This window comes from Poeciliopsis prolifica, unplaced genomic scaffold (genome assembly GCF_027474105.1).
Source record: "Poeciliopsis prolifica strain line A6 unplaced genomic scaffold, Auburn_PproV2 SCAFFOLD234, whole genome shotgun sequence".
Lineage (NCBI taxonomy): Eukaryota > Metazoa > Chordata > Actinopteri > Cyprinodontiformes > Poeciliidae > Poeciliopsis > Poeciliopsis prolifica.
Window position 1 is genome coordinate 20,268 of NW_026562609.1, and position 14,559 is coordinate 34,826.

General features: G+C 38.3%; 1 pseudogene; it reads left to right on the forward strand.

Annotated features, from left to right (window-relative positions):
- The first annotated feature begins 7,094 nt into the window (after window positions 1-7,094).
- Window positions 7,095-14,559, forward strand: part of LOC129357254 (solute carrier organic anion transporter family member 5A1-like) — a 34,330-nt pseudogene continuing 26,865 nt past the window's right edge.

A 14,559-nucleotide genomic window follows, 5' to 3' on the forward strand; every position in this document is an offset into this window, starting at 1 on the left:
ACAGAACATAAAAATATCTAAAACAGTGTTTAATGTTGAGATTCTGATTCAACTTGTGATGGACCGTCTTGTAGAAACTTATTCACAATGCAATGATGCACTAAATAAAATATTCAAATGAATGTGAGGAATTATTCCACTTTTATATTGTAATTTTCCTCAGTGAGAAAAATATGTCATCATTTCTAAAATACCTACAGCTGTTTAAAAATCACATAATTTTATGGACTAAGCATAGTGATGATTCCTGGACGGCTTTGTTTAAAGGAAGCACTTATAAAAAGGTTGATGGGTCTTTAATAATAGTGGAATAAGCTTAAAGCATTTAAAGTAAGAACTGGATGTGAAACTGCAGGCATGACAGAGTAATCTGCAGCTTTTAGAGGATCAACATGTGCACAACAATGGCTGCTTCATCAAGCTGACCAGTAATTATGATTAATTCTGCTTCCAGCTTATCTCCATCAGATAATATGTTTATGCAAATCCAGCATTTAGACTTTTGCTTCACAGATTTAACCTCTGAACTCCTTCTGCTCATCTGTTTAAACAGTGAAATATAAGATTGTTTTTAACAATCTGCAGAATACTTCAGGGATGAAACTAATTATCACTTCATATTATGCTTGTTTGTGGTGAAAAATATCAGATATTGCTTATCTCATCTACTATTTGAAATTTCTCTGTGAGTTTGCTTAAGTTTCCTCCCAAGAAAAGGTTGAATTAAATCAGATAAAATGTTTAAAATCATCTCAACAGACCCAAGTTCTCCTTTTTCCTCTGGCTGAGATGGGCAACCTACGTTTGGTTTCTGCACCTCAACCACCAGTTTCAGTCATTCACCAGTTTATAGCAACATGACAGAAAACTTTTCTGTTTTTCTATAAAATCGTTGCACACTGTCAGAACGCTGCATGCATGTATTGGTAAGGAGGAATATTGTACATAAATCACTTTTTTTCTTTTTAATTGATAACTGTGTTGATCTTACAGCGTCTGTGAAGTCTGATGAGCTCACAACTTCTCAATAAACCCTGAAGCAAATGTGGTTGATTTTTTGCCTCTTCTTCCACCTTCATGTTTATAAAACGGTCGCCTGGCTTCTGTTTTAGTTAAACCTGAATGAAACCTGTTCACTTGTTTAATATGAATGAAAAGTACCACAATAGCAGCTGGAATTATGTTTCCTGCATATCTGAACTTTAACAACTAACAACAGCATCCAAAACTAAATTTGACAGAGTGAAACGTGAGTTTACAGATGGAGAAAACTGGATGGCGATGCTCAAAATAGTGATGTAGATATTGATCATGCTGTAGAAAAACTAACATTCTTATAAGTCAGACAAAAACTGAACTGAGTCTGACTTTCATAAATTAACAAGTGAATTTATTTACTGCAAAAACAAAAAATCTTACCAAGTGTTTTCTAGTGAAAATATCTTAGTGCACTTGAAATAAAAACAAAACTAACTTTGAAGTGACTTTTCAGTAAGAGTTTGTTTTAAGTCAGTAATTTCTTAATATTGATCTAAAGTACTGGGTTCACTGGTAGAGAATTTTCTCATCAATATTAAGGAGATTTTGACCTAAAATAAACTCCTATGTCGTTCTGAAAAGTAAATTAGTTTTCTTACTTTAAATGGACTAAGGTATTTTCCTAGAAACTAGACCAAAAGTACTTGGCAAGATTTTGTGTTTTTACAGTGTTGGAGAATCAATCCCACTATCTGGGTTTAATTTTACCTGGAAAAAGTTTCATTTAAGTAATTAAGTTTCTTGTAGACGTTATTATTTCTTAATAAATGTTTCAAACAGACAAAGATCAGCCTGCAGATCTCATTCTAACAGAAACTGGAAAAGAGGCTGGACAGATTTAACGTTCAGTTCGACTCAGTGAGTTTAGATTCTTGACCAACCTTTGGCTTTCTTCCTCCTCTTCCTCCTCCTCTTCCTCCTGCACCTTCTGCTCACATCACCGTCTGACCGCTGCATGCTCCTGCTGCAGGTCTCCTGCACCGGTGCCATCACTTCTCCTGATCGACACGGAACGAAAAACCTCCAAACTGTTTGGCAGAGAGGCTGAATCTCTTCTCCTCCCGCCACTCTTCTGCTGCTGCGGCTGCTGCTGCTGCTGCTGCTGCTGCTGCTGCTGCTGCTGCTGCTGCTGCTGCAGGCTTTAGCAGGCAGTGACATCATGAGGAGGAGGAGGAAGAAGTGGGGGTCACAACATTTTTGTTTTCAAGTCTAAGAGCAGAAATACATGTCTTCTTCTTTTGTTTAGTTCAAAGTTTCTGTTCTTTACGGTTTTGTTTTGTTGCTTTCAGTTATTTAAAACGCCCTTCAAGAACAAACAATAGTAATAACTTTCTTCTCTGTCCTGTTTGTGTTTTGGATGCAGAATTTCAGGGCTGGGTTAGGTTAGGGAAAGTCTGCTGATCATCAGCAAAACAAATTAAGTTGGTGTAAAGTTTTTGAAAATACATTTGGGCTGTCTCGTTTTTTCACTCTGATAAATGACAGAATATGTGACACCAGACTATTTTCTCTTCTATTTGCATAACAATAAGAGTTTTTGCATAATCCTTTCTCCTTGTTCTCCACACCTTGCTTAATCCCCATCAATCATCTTCAACAAGTTGATCATTTGAAGATAGAGCAACTTGTATTTGCATTTTATTTACTTGTGTTTTTTTGATGAAATGATTTTTAACTTTTTAAAAAAAATTATCTTCTTTTAATTTGTAAATATTTATCTAGTTATTTAATTGTTTGCTTTGTGTGACTAACTCATAAAGTTATGCAGAACAGTCATCACACAAACAGTTGGTTCTACATATTTTGGATCAATTTGACAGAATTTATTTGATTTAAATTTTGTTTTTTTCTAATTGGCTGTTGTTCATTTTTATTTTATTTTTTCCACATCATTTTTATTTCAATATTTTTGTATGTTTTTTTTCTTTGCGACATGGCTGGACATTAGAGCGTAAATGAGGCCAGCCTCGTTCTGAGTTATTGTCCTGATAACTCGGCTGCAGACCTTCTCGATGCGACGCCGGGGGGCTCAGAGGAAGCTGGTGATAAAGTCAGATGTTCTCACTTTTGAAGCACCTGGACGTTTCCACGGTGTGCAACCATTTCATGTAATGTGGTAAAAATAATATGCACTGCATCTCCTCCTGCTGCTTCCTGACATTCAAACTCAGATAAAGTAGATAAGATCACACAGACAAAGCACAGAGGTTATTACTGCGTCTGATGGGAAACAGATTTCACAGATTGTGTCGTAGTCCAGCCTGTGGCTAAAACCCCGCAGGGCGCAGGGAATGAGGTGTTGTATGAAATGAGCTCAGTGTCCCATCATGTTCTCCTCAGGGCAGACATTACGGAGCGCCGCTGTAAAAACCCTCTGCAGCCTTCAGGCGAACTTCCTGCCGCTTTGTCAAGCAGGTTTGGCTGCAAGGAGGAACTGGCTGCATGAGAACATGAACCGATCCAAGTTTCTCACTATTGCTTTGAGTTTCTGTCCAGATTTATGTTTTTCAAATACATTTTGAAGAATTTGAAGTGATGTCATCATCATTTAAAATGTTTGGATTGTGTTTAATTCCATAGGGAATTCCATTCTCTTGGTTTCATTCAGATTTAAGAATCATTTACCATAACTATGCAGACGATTCGCAGCTTTACCTTATAAAAGCAAACAGCATCTGGAACAAATTTCAAGGTAACCTCGTGAAACACTGAGTTCCTTCAAATCACGGCTTGATGTAAAGGATTTTAGACTCACAAAATCTAAAAACCCTTAAGTCAAATTTGATTGTGATGTAGAGATGATTAGTTTAGAGTTGTCTTTGAATTATAACTGTTAGATTTATTTATATGTTTTATGTATATTTGATGTTTCATTATTAGTTATCATGTTTTCATCATGCAAAATACTTTGAACTTTCTTATTCTTGTCAAGTTTACAAATTAACTCGACTTATCAGCTCCAGATCTGTCTCTCTTTCTTTACTTCCTTCAGTTTTTGGTTTTATTTGGTTTAAAAACAAGCAATGCATTTATATCAATCAGTGTCATGAAGCTGTTTTTGTAGTTTGTTTTAGTTTGTGTTAGTTTTGTGTAACCATTGTGTGTGTTGCAGATTTCTGCACAAGTCCCTTTTGAAACTGAGAATTGGATCTATCTGGGCTTTTCCCTGGATAAACAGGAAAGAAAAAAAAAGTTTTTCTGTTTTCACCAAACATTGAATCTTTGTTTTAGGCTTTGCCATAATTTCCTTCTGGTGCTTCTCTAACAGCCAAAAGTCTGTCATGCATTTCATGTTACCCCTTTCTGGGCTCATTGGGTTGGATGTTAAAGAAATTCCAGCATTTTCTGTTTAAACACATAAACATTTCCACCAGTTGCATTGTGTTGTCTGGTGTTTGAGGCTGCAGCCCTAAAGTCGGCCGCCCTTCACTGAACAGGCGTTGAGTTTAATTACGCCGTGAGAAAGTCACACCATGATTAAGTTGATTAGATTTCATGAGTTTCTGAATGGCTGATTAAGTATTTACTGACCGGCAGATCAGATCTCATCCCAGTGGGCTCAGTGTGGAGCAATCCACCATCGGGTCACTGTGAACCGGGCGTCCGGCTGTCAGCTTTAATCATGTTTACTTTAGTTGATGCAAAATGAAAATCCAGGGATTTATGCATAAATCAAACAGAAGAGAAATTTGATCAGACTGGAAATATTAATACACAAATCGGAGCAACATCAGGAAGAGATCCAGGTCAGTGACGACCTGCAGGAAATAGCGACCTCTAGTGGTGATATTGTTTTATGTTGCAATTTGACTGGTATTTTGTATTTAGCAAAAATGTGAGTTTTGAAAGCAAAATTTGTTTAGCTTCTGTAAATCAGTCATATTCATAATTTTAAAGCTAAGATCGTCACATTTCAATTTGATAAAACATAACTTAATGCATAACAATCAATATAATAAACTATTAACATTGTTATTACATGTTAATAGGTGTATTAACATGTTTTATTCTGCACTATACATTGCAGCAAACCTTTATGTTCATTTTTGTAGTGCAGACTCAATGTTAGAAATCACTTCAAACTACCGTCAGAACGCAGTCCTGTTGGAACCGTTCATCTTACTTTGGACTTTAGGATCCATCCGCCTTCATTGATCCAGAGTTTTCTTCTCAGAACCAGAAAACTTCTGGTCTCTTCCCTCATTATTCTGAACTGAGCATCATCTCAGCTATAGTCTTTCTCCTGCAGAGTCACAGATCCTGCTTCCTGTCTCCAAATGCACTAACCCTGATTTCACTCCACTGTTTTCTGCACCTGGGGCAGGAATAAGAAATTAGGTTTTTATTTGCACCATAAACTGCAATCGCACAGTCTAAAGGCTTAAGTAATGCTGAATAACAGCCAAACACAGGAAGTTGAGCAAAAGCAATCGTTCAACACACATTTGTTAATTTATAATTTCAGGGATTTCACAATAATGTCTCTATGTTATAAAATCTTGACTCTGTGAAGTAAAAGGCCTGCATTTGCAAAGGAGTGGAAACATACTTCCTTTTCATTTGATTTTCTAAAGCAGTGCAGTGAGAGATACCATGTTGCACAAAACCTCTGCTCTCTGGACCACAGGCAGGTTTTCTGTCTCCGAGTCCAGATTCTCTTGCAGTCCAAACCAGATTCACTCCGCCGCTGCTTGCTGGGATCAGACTTCATGGATCCAAAGGAAACGTTGCTTTAAGCATAATTAGGAAGCTGATAGTCAATAAATAATAATGAAATCATGTTGTCTTAAGAAATTAGAGCTGAAACATGTAGTTTTTATTGTTCAGGGATTAATTGAAAGATTTTCTGCCAGTTTCACACGACTGGCCACTAGAGGTCACTTTATTGTCTTTGCTTGTTGTCAGATGTTTATCATTTTTTTGTAATATTTTCTCATTTCCTGAGTAGAAAAAAACAACTGTCTTTTCCACATATTGATAAAACACATTTTTTATTTTTATGTTTTGGTCTCTTTTATTTACAGTTTTACAAGAAATTGTATTTTAAGATTCCTTTTAAATGCAAAAATTATTTTTAAGACTCCAAAAAATATTTTTCTTGTGATGATTTTACAAATAAATGAATTCAGTTTTTATGAATTTACTTTATGTTTGCAGTGGGTGTGGTCAGGTTGGATTTTCGCGTCTTAAGCTATAAATGAAAATTTTAATCTGTGTTGCAGAAAACAAACATACACCATATAAAGGGTGTGAAAGGTGTTTTACTTTACAAATTTGAAACATGTGAAAGTTAGTTTTTCTTTATGATTAATTAGATTACGTACACATTTTTCTTCTGTTTATTTAATAGTCATATTAACGGCATAATAATTTTCATTAAGGTATAGTTTGAGTGGAAAATATAAACTTCAGGATTGATAGTCAACCTGCTTTTATTTTGAAGTGAAATGTTTGGCTTTTTCTCTGTCATACAGCAACTTGATAACATTCAATAAAAATATCTAAAAGGAGACATTTTTTATTTGAATGATTCTTCTTAATGATTTCACCATTAGACATGTTGTTGGATTATTATTTACATTTTAAATAAACGTCTAAATTACATCCCATCGTTTTAAAGGACTCAATGTTTTAACACTGCTGTGGATTTACTTTCAAAATAAAATGCTTCATTAAATCATTCTAGTTTTTTTTAAAGGTATAAAACATTTCTCATATGCATTGTGCTTTATTTATTTACTAATAAATACTTTATTTATTTTAATAGGTATAACATATTTTCCCATAATAAATTGCATTTATTATTTATTAATAAATGCATTTCTATGTCTATTTTAAAGTTTTCCAATTTTACTTCTTTTTAGAAAAGGTACACAGTAATTTCTCCCATTATTCATCCTACTTTATTTACGTATAAATAAAATTTTTTATAAATAATTGTCTTTAAATAGTACAAATGTTGTAGGAAGAAGCACAGATGGAGGAAAGTAAAAACCAATAAAGAAGAAAAAGAGGAAAAGAGAAATAATGTTGCGTATTTTACCTTATTGTGAATGTATTATTATGTAATCGTCCCTCTGGGAATAAATAAATATTGTTTTAATTGAAGTGATGGAAGAAAAAAAGAGGAGAATAAAATGAAGCTGAGGATCCATCCAAAGCTTTCTGCTTTTATTTCGAAGGGCTGATACTCTACTTCCGGGAGTCGGGGCTTTAACTTGCCTCCCTTGTTTTTGAAAGCAGAGCAGCTGAGCGGAGCACTGCGGATCGCTGCAGTCCTGCTCCGTCCTGTCCGGTTCCTACCGAGCCTCTCCTCCTCCTCCAGCCGCAGACGGCGCCTCATCCCTCCGTCTGGGAGGCGCGCAGGAAGAATGACGCGCCGCGAGTGACCGCCTCTGCAGGGTTGCCCTTGGACTTGGACGGGGCTGATGGAGGTGACATTGTGACGGATCCGGAGCGCCGGGGATGCTGGCCGGGACCTGATCGGAGCAGCAGCAGCAGAGTGCCCGCTGAGGCTCAGGGGAGGCTGGGGGTGGAAGTAGGGAGGCCTGAGTGTCTCCACCTCCGGATCAGATCCAGCCAGACACAAGGCAAGTGTGCATGAGCAGATAAACAAAAGCCACCCAGGCTGGTGCGTCTGCACTGCAGATAAGCTGCAAGCTTCCTCTTCTAAACATGACGGGCAGCAGTGGTCTCGGACTGTGAGTTTTTTGGGTTGCAGAAGCGATGGCCGAACACGAGGAAGCGGAGTCTCTCAGGAAGGAGGATGAGAACCTGCCGCCAACCAAAAATCCAAAAGTCTGCCCGTCTTAAACGAAGCAGCTCCCCAAGAGAAACCGCCGCTGGACAGCCCGACCCGCATGTCCTCAGCAGCAGAGGAGCTCCGAGTTCATCCAGCTGCCCGCCCGGACCGAGTCTTTCCAGGCCGAGTCCCCAACCAGAGGCTCCTACCTGCCAAAGCCCGGGAAGTCCGCTCTGAACAGGCCGAGCTCCTACCGGGACGAGCCGCAGGTCCGGAGGAGTCAGTCCAGACTGGGTCAAATCCGCCTGCCGAGCAGGAAGTACCTGCGGCTCATCCTGCAGGACTCGCGCTGCTTCCTGTTCTGCATGTGCTACCTGACCTTCATCCAGTCGCTCATGGTGTCCGGATACCTCAGCAGCGTCATCACCACCATCGAGAAGCGCTACAGCCTCCGCAGCTCGGAGTCGGGCCTCCTGGTCAGCTGCTTCGACATCGGGAGCCTCGTGGTTGTGGTCTTCATCAGCTACTTCGGCGGTCGGGGTCAAAGGCCACGCTGGTTGGCGGTTGGCGGGATCTTCATCGCCGTGGGCGCCGCTCTCTTCTCCTTACCGCACTTCATCTCCCCGGCCTACCAGATCCAGGAGCTGAACTCCTCCTCGGCCAACGAGGGGCTCTGCATGAACAGCAACGCCAGCGGCCGGGACCGGGTTGACATCACTTCCTGTCCTCGGGACCAGGACGGAAACGAGCACCGCCTGTATGTGGCGCTGTTCGTCATCGCGCAGATCCTGGTGGGGATGGGGTCCACGCCCATCTACACGCTGGGGCCCACGTACCTGGATGACAACGTGAAGAAGGAGAACGCGTCGCTCTACCTGGGTAAGGTTGGCCTTCTCTACCAGTGGAGGATGCTTGTTTACAGCAGAGTCAACTTCTGGTCAACTTCACTGCCAGAACTGGCCGAAGTATTTCCACAGAGTTTTGTGGAAAGTTTTGAAGCCCCACGGGATTCAAAACTTCCCCACAGTCCAGGTTCCTCAGCAGCTCAGAGTCCAGACTCTGAACCAACAGGTCCTGATCTTAATTTCTGCTCAGATGCGTTTTACTTGTTTTATTTAGAAGCCCAGCTGCTCCAATATGTTGAGCTTCACTGGAGGTCAAAGGTTTGACAGCAGCTGTCCCTCCCCAATATGGAGGCACAACGCCGTTCAGCGTCAACATTTTTAGTTTAACATGATTTCCAGTCGACTTTGATTTGTATCTGATTATAATCTCACACAGTATTTAGAGATAGTCCAACTCACTGTCTGTTCACACACAGGAATCTCCTGGCACCATGTTTAATTCCTAACAGGAAGTCGTGGTTCTTTTGAAGCATTGTGATTGGCTGACAGGTGTAGGTTAGTGCTACACTGCCCCCTGTAGGTGTGGCATGTTTAAAACAACACTCAGAGGTGTCATTCAGTAGGTTGGTGTGGATAAACACTTTTTATTTTTTCAGTCTGGGCTTGAATGCTTCTGGGCCAAAACAGAAGAAGTTTTGAACGATGACGTTGATTTTCTGCATCCTGGATTTACCCTTATTTCTGCAGCAGGGTCCAGACGGTTTTAGAAAGCTCTTTGTTTCCTCTAAAAGTTCTGCAGCTACTGTAAGCACATTCACATCCTACCCCAGAAACTCTCACCCCAGTAGCCTCAAACAAACTCTACAGTAATTAAGCCAGCGAATGGGAGCAGGGTTCATGAAAGAGGCCGAGGGAGGTGGCGTGAACAGGGAGGTCTGCTGTGCGTCTCCTGCAAACATCTGAAATCCCATCAGAGGGTTGGACTCAGCTGGAACTACATGTTCTTTTGGAAACGACCAGAATAGTAACAAGGCTGAGTAAAGTCACCAGGAATGGTCAAATGCATTTAATCCTGACCTGAAATAAGTCAATATAATGCGTAAACGTATTCGAATGAGGAAATGCAAATGTAAAGTTTTACAAGAAATTAAGAAACGATCTTAAGAAACGATCAAACAGCAAAATCTAACTTTCTGTGCCTTCAGAAACGTCAACAATCCTCTTCGATTCTCCACCTGAGGGAAAGAAGAATGAACAGTTCATAGTTCATGATGAACTATGAACTGTTCATAGTTCATCAATGAACTATGAACAGTTCATAGTTCATGATGAACTATGAACAGTAGTTCATATGAACTATGACTGTTCATAGTTCATCATGAATGTTCATGAATGAACAGTTCAGTTCATCTGCTATGAACAGTTCATAATGAACTATGAACTGTTTATTGCAGTTTTCTGGCTGATTATCAGTCTTAAAAAAAACCTGACCTGCCGATTTTAACTCGGGTGACAGACTTTTCATCTGAAATTGTGCTAAATAAAGAAAGTTGTTACAGCAGGGTGACTAATGTTAACTGCAAATGAATGCATGACCTAATATAATAAACAAATACACCTTTGCTTATTTATTTTTTCCTTAACATCCCATTCTGCGTGTTTTTTTTACTGTATTTTAATATTTACTAACTTATTATTTTATTAATTATTTGGCTCGCTTTCATTTTTAAATATTGTTGTCTTTTTTTGTGCACATTTGCAGTAAAATAAATTCTGATCTGTCAGTGAAACTTCTCTCTGAGCAGATCACTGAAGAACGATGGTTGATTTTTAAACCTTCACTCAGGTAAATAATATCAGCTTTACAAGTAAGATTGATCGATATGCAAAAGTCAAGAAAATTTTATTTATTCATCGCCGCACTCTGAGAACAGACAGGAAATGCAGCTTCTACATAATTTTCTACTAACTGAAACATTGCTAGTTTTTTCAGGTGAATATTTCTTATAATTTCACCTTCAGAAACTCCAATGTTTTTAAAAACATGTTTGTATTTTCTGACCTTTTTCTCAGTTCCTGTGTCTAAATATAAGAAAAAATGCTCTAAAAGTAAAAAAAAAAACTTTGGCGTATTAAAGATGCTTTAGTGTTTTTATCAGCGGTGCATTTAGTTTAATATGTAAAATAGTGAAAAAGCTTTTTGATCTGTGCAGTCAGAGCAGCATGTCGGGTTTGGTCCAGATTTACAGTTTTGAATTTTACTATTATTCCACATTAATCTGAATTTAGGCTGTTCAGAGGAGCTGATTGTTTTAATATGGCAGAGCGGGTTTAGCAGGGAGGTGCTGCGCTGTAATCCTGTTGTATTTCAAGCAAAATGTGTCACAGAAGAGGCATTTCATTAAGACCCAGAAACTGTGTCAGCCCAGAACAACAGAAAAATCGGCTTTAAACATCAGGGAACGCAGCACGGAAACTAAGCTCTGAACGCATCACAAGTTTTCATAGTTTAACTTATTTCTAAAGGTGATATTGACATGAAATTTTCACCAAATTGGTAAAAACCCAAGTAATCGATATATAGAAAAAACCAAAACAAATGCTTTCAGAAATTAAGTTCTATGAAAATGACACCAGGACAAATTATTGAACTGATTTGGTTTCTTTCTTTGGTTATTGCCAACAACTTCATATTAATAACATATTAATAAATATGTTTACTCTAAAAATGATGATGTGTTCAAGTCTTATTTTACCTGCTGCTGCATATTTTACATCTAAAAACTGAAACACCAACATTTTGTTACTAAAGTTTCTGCAGTAATTTTATATAAAAAGTTCTGTTTATTATCACAACTATTTTTTCTGAAAATGTTGTGATTTAAGGAAAATAACAGAAATGCATGAAAGGTGAGGCTGGAAAGCAGTAAAATCTGCTAGTGAATCTCAAAACACTGAGAAGTTCTAGAGCAGAGCGGATATTTGAAACTCAAGTTATTTATGACTCTTTAAACTCGTGCAGACAGAGGAGAGTCGCTCGTCTCCCAGAATGCTTTGTGTTCCTGGATCTTCTCGGCCCGTACCCGTTCAGCTGCTCTTGTGGCCGTGAATGCCAGAGTTGTTGTCTCCAGTGGACAGTCGGCGGCTGCTGGACGTCGCAGAGAGCCGCAGCTGACAGTTTGGCTCCAGAAACGCGTCGGTTTCGGCTGACGGCTGCTGACAGCTTCTCCTGTTCCTGGAACGGAGCTCAGTCTGCTGAAAATCAGCTTTTAATTTTTTCATTTCACATCCAAACAGGAAGCAGGTTCTTCAGCTCTTTTCATATTATGAAATCAATATTGAACCCAAAGTTTAATTATAAATGTATTTTTCTCAGTCGATAACCTCCAGATTAATGCCACATTAATAGGTTGGATGATTATTTGCTCTTTTGAAATAATCTGCTAGAAAAGCTGATGAACAGTCAGAGTTAAATTTTAATTTAAAAGAAGACAGAGTAAACTCTTTAGCATATTTCTCAGTTTATTCCCATTTCTTAGGAACTTTTTAAAAAAAGTTTTTACTTCTCTTATCGGACGATTTGGGCTTTTTAAATATGTCGTCATTTATTACGTTTCACCTCTGAATCTGTAACTGTGCAGACTTAACAAGGATCATCGTGCCTTGTCTTTACATATCTCATTTTATTAATAAATAAATAAATACAATTTTAGACTGCACTATGCATAAATTTAATCAAAAGCAGCTCATTTAAAAGCCACTTTTAGAGCTTTGGGTTTCTCCAGTCAGCAGAAATTTGGTTTTGCTGCCACGCTTTTGGTTTTTATGCATTTTGTGAATTTCCTGGACGTGTTTTAAATGGTGGAACCTCTTTGCAGCTTTTACAGAGTCATTGTTTTATGTCCGATGCATTGCATAAGGAGAAACCTGCAGTGTGAAATCGAGACAAAGAGCTGACTGTACATTCATTGGCCTCTTATGCTACTTAGCCTTCTGGGTTATTACATTAGTTGCAGAGCTTGAGATAAGTGACGACAGATTATGGATTTATTTAATCTGAAGCCGTATTGTGGAATGCGACACATACAGACAGTTACTGACCTGCTTTACCTTTTCAAATCTTTTAAATATAGAATCAAGGAACAAATTTCCTGACACATTTGTGTTTAAACATATTTCAACTCTGAATCAAAGTGTCTTCTGATTTATTATTCTTTTTCTGCAGAAAATGCTGACTGGGACAAAGTTTTAAATAAAGAGTCGTGTAAATCTTCACCACATGGTTGAGCCTACTGGGAACATGGCAGCAGCAACACAAAGAGGCTTTTTGTTTTCAGATCTGGGTTTTTTGTTGGGCGACTTAAACAAAGAATCCAGCTGCCGGTGCGTTTGCATCAGCTTTTAGAGCTCCACAAACACGAACGGTTCTACTTTTAAAGGATGAAATTGGGCGATTAGACCAGACGTTAGGAAGCAGAGGACTGAGAGGTCTGACTCAAAAACGTTTCACGAATTTACCACCTGACAGACGATGTTCCAGCTCCATAAAACATCTAGTTTTTACAAAATGTTACAATTTCTTCTATCCTGATGCTACTATATTTTAAAACCTTTTACCATAAAGCAGAAATTCAAGTAGTTTTTCTTCCACTAAGTTTTCCAATGAAAAGAAAATGTACACATGGCATCTTAGTGAGAGGATCTTTTAAACTGACTGACTAAAATTATAACATTTTTTCCTCTTCCTGTAAAAATGCAGAAAAAATAATTCACTGCGTCTCATCTGACGTTGACAGATCTCATCAAAATGTGTCTCTAGAGAAATTTTCCTTGACTTTACAGATCATTAGATACAACAGTTTTGTGTCAACATTTTGCACGTCAGCATCTCAACTGACATTCAGGTGAAACGAGAAAAGGCGAAGTCACTGATCTTCTTCTCATTTTGGCTGATTTGAGCTTTTCTTTGCGTCGGCCTCGATACGCGCCGACGCCTGAAGGCTCGGCAGACGTCCAGAATAATTCAGGATATTTCTTTGTGACCCCAATAAGAGACGCTCTGTTTGGCCGCCATGGGGCAGGAACACTTTAAAAATGTATCTCTAGACGTGGAGCAGAACCGTCTGACGTTAACGGAGCAGAACTGGGTTTTCTAAGTTCTGCTGCTCTGTATGGCGCTGCCACCAACAATACTCAGTAATGAACATCATCCAATGTTGCTGTTTAATTAGATTTAGCTTCAAAGTAGATTACAGCAGCTTTTGTTTCTTGACTTTGGAGAAGCTTTGTCAGAAAATTGTTCTTCTGTCAGTTAGATCCCACATATAAGGACTTATTACAGAATGATCAAACATGCAATGCATTTGGGTTTGTTACTTTTTTACCCTAATCCATAAATTATTTAAATGTATATATATATATATATTTTTGTGAGATTCTGACTATGAACTTTTATTATTATCACACAAAATATACATTGAACATCCATGAGACACAATAATAATGTTTAACAGAAAACATAAACTTTTCAGATTCTTAATAATATTTTAATATTTCTGATTTTTAAAGCTGTGTAAGAAAAATAGATTTTTGCATTAAAAACATTTAAACTGTAAACGGACCAAAAAATACAAAAAAGAATAATAATTTTTAAAAAGTGAAGCTGATATATTTTGTTCTTGTGAATTGCTGCTTTGCTGCCGATTCACAGGAAGTTCTCCACTGGGACAATAAATGATATTTATATTTTAATCTTCTAAACCTGTTCTGACCACAATCCACTTCTTGTGGAGCTCACCTAAAAGTCATAAATAGACTTGCTGTGTGGTGCTCCTTTTTTTTAACCGCACTTTTTCCTTCCACTAAACTTTCTGTGAATATGCGTTATGACTTTTTAACAGAGCATCTTTGTGGCTCAGATTCATGTCCAGCCTC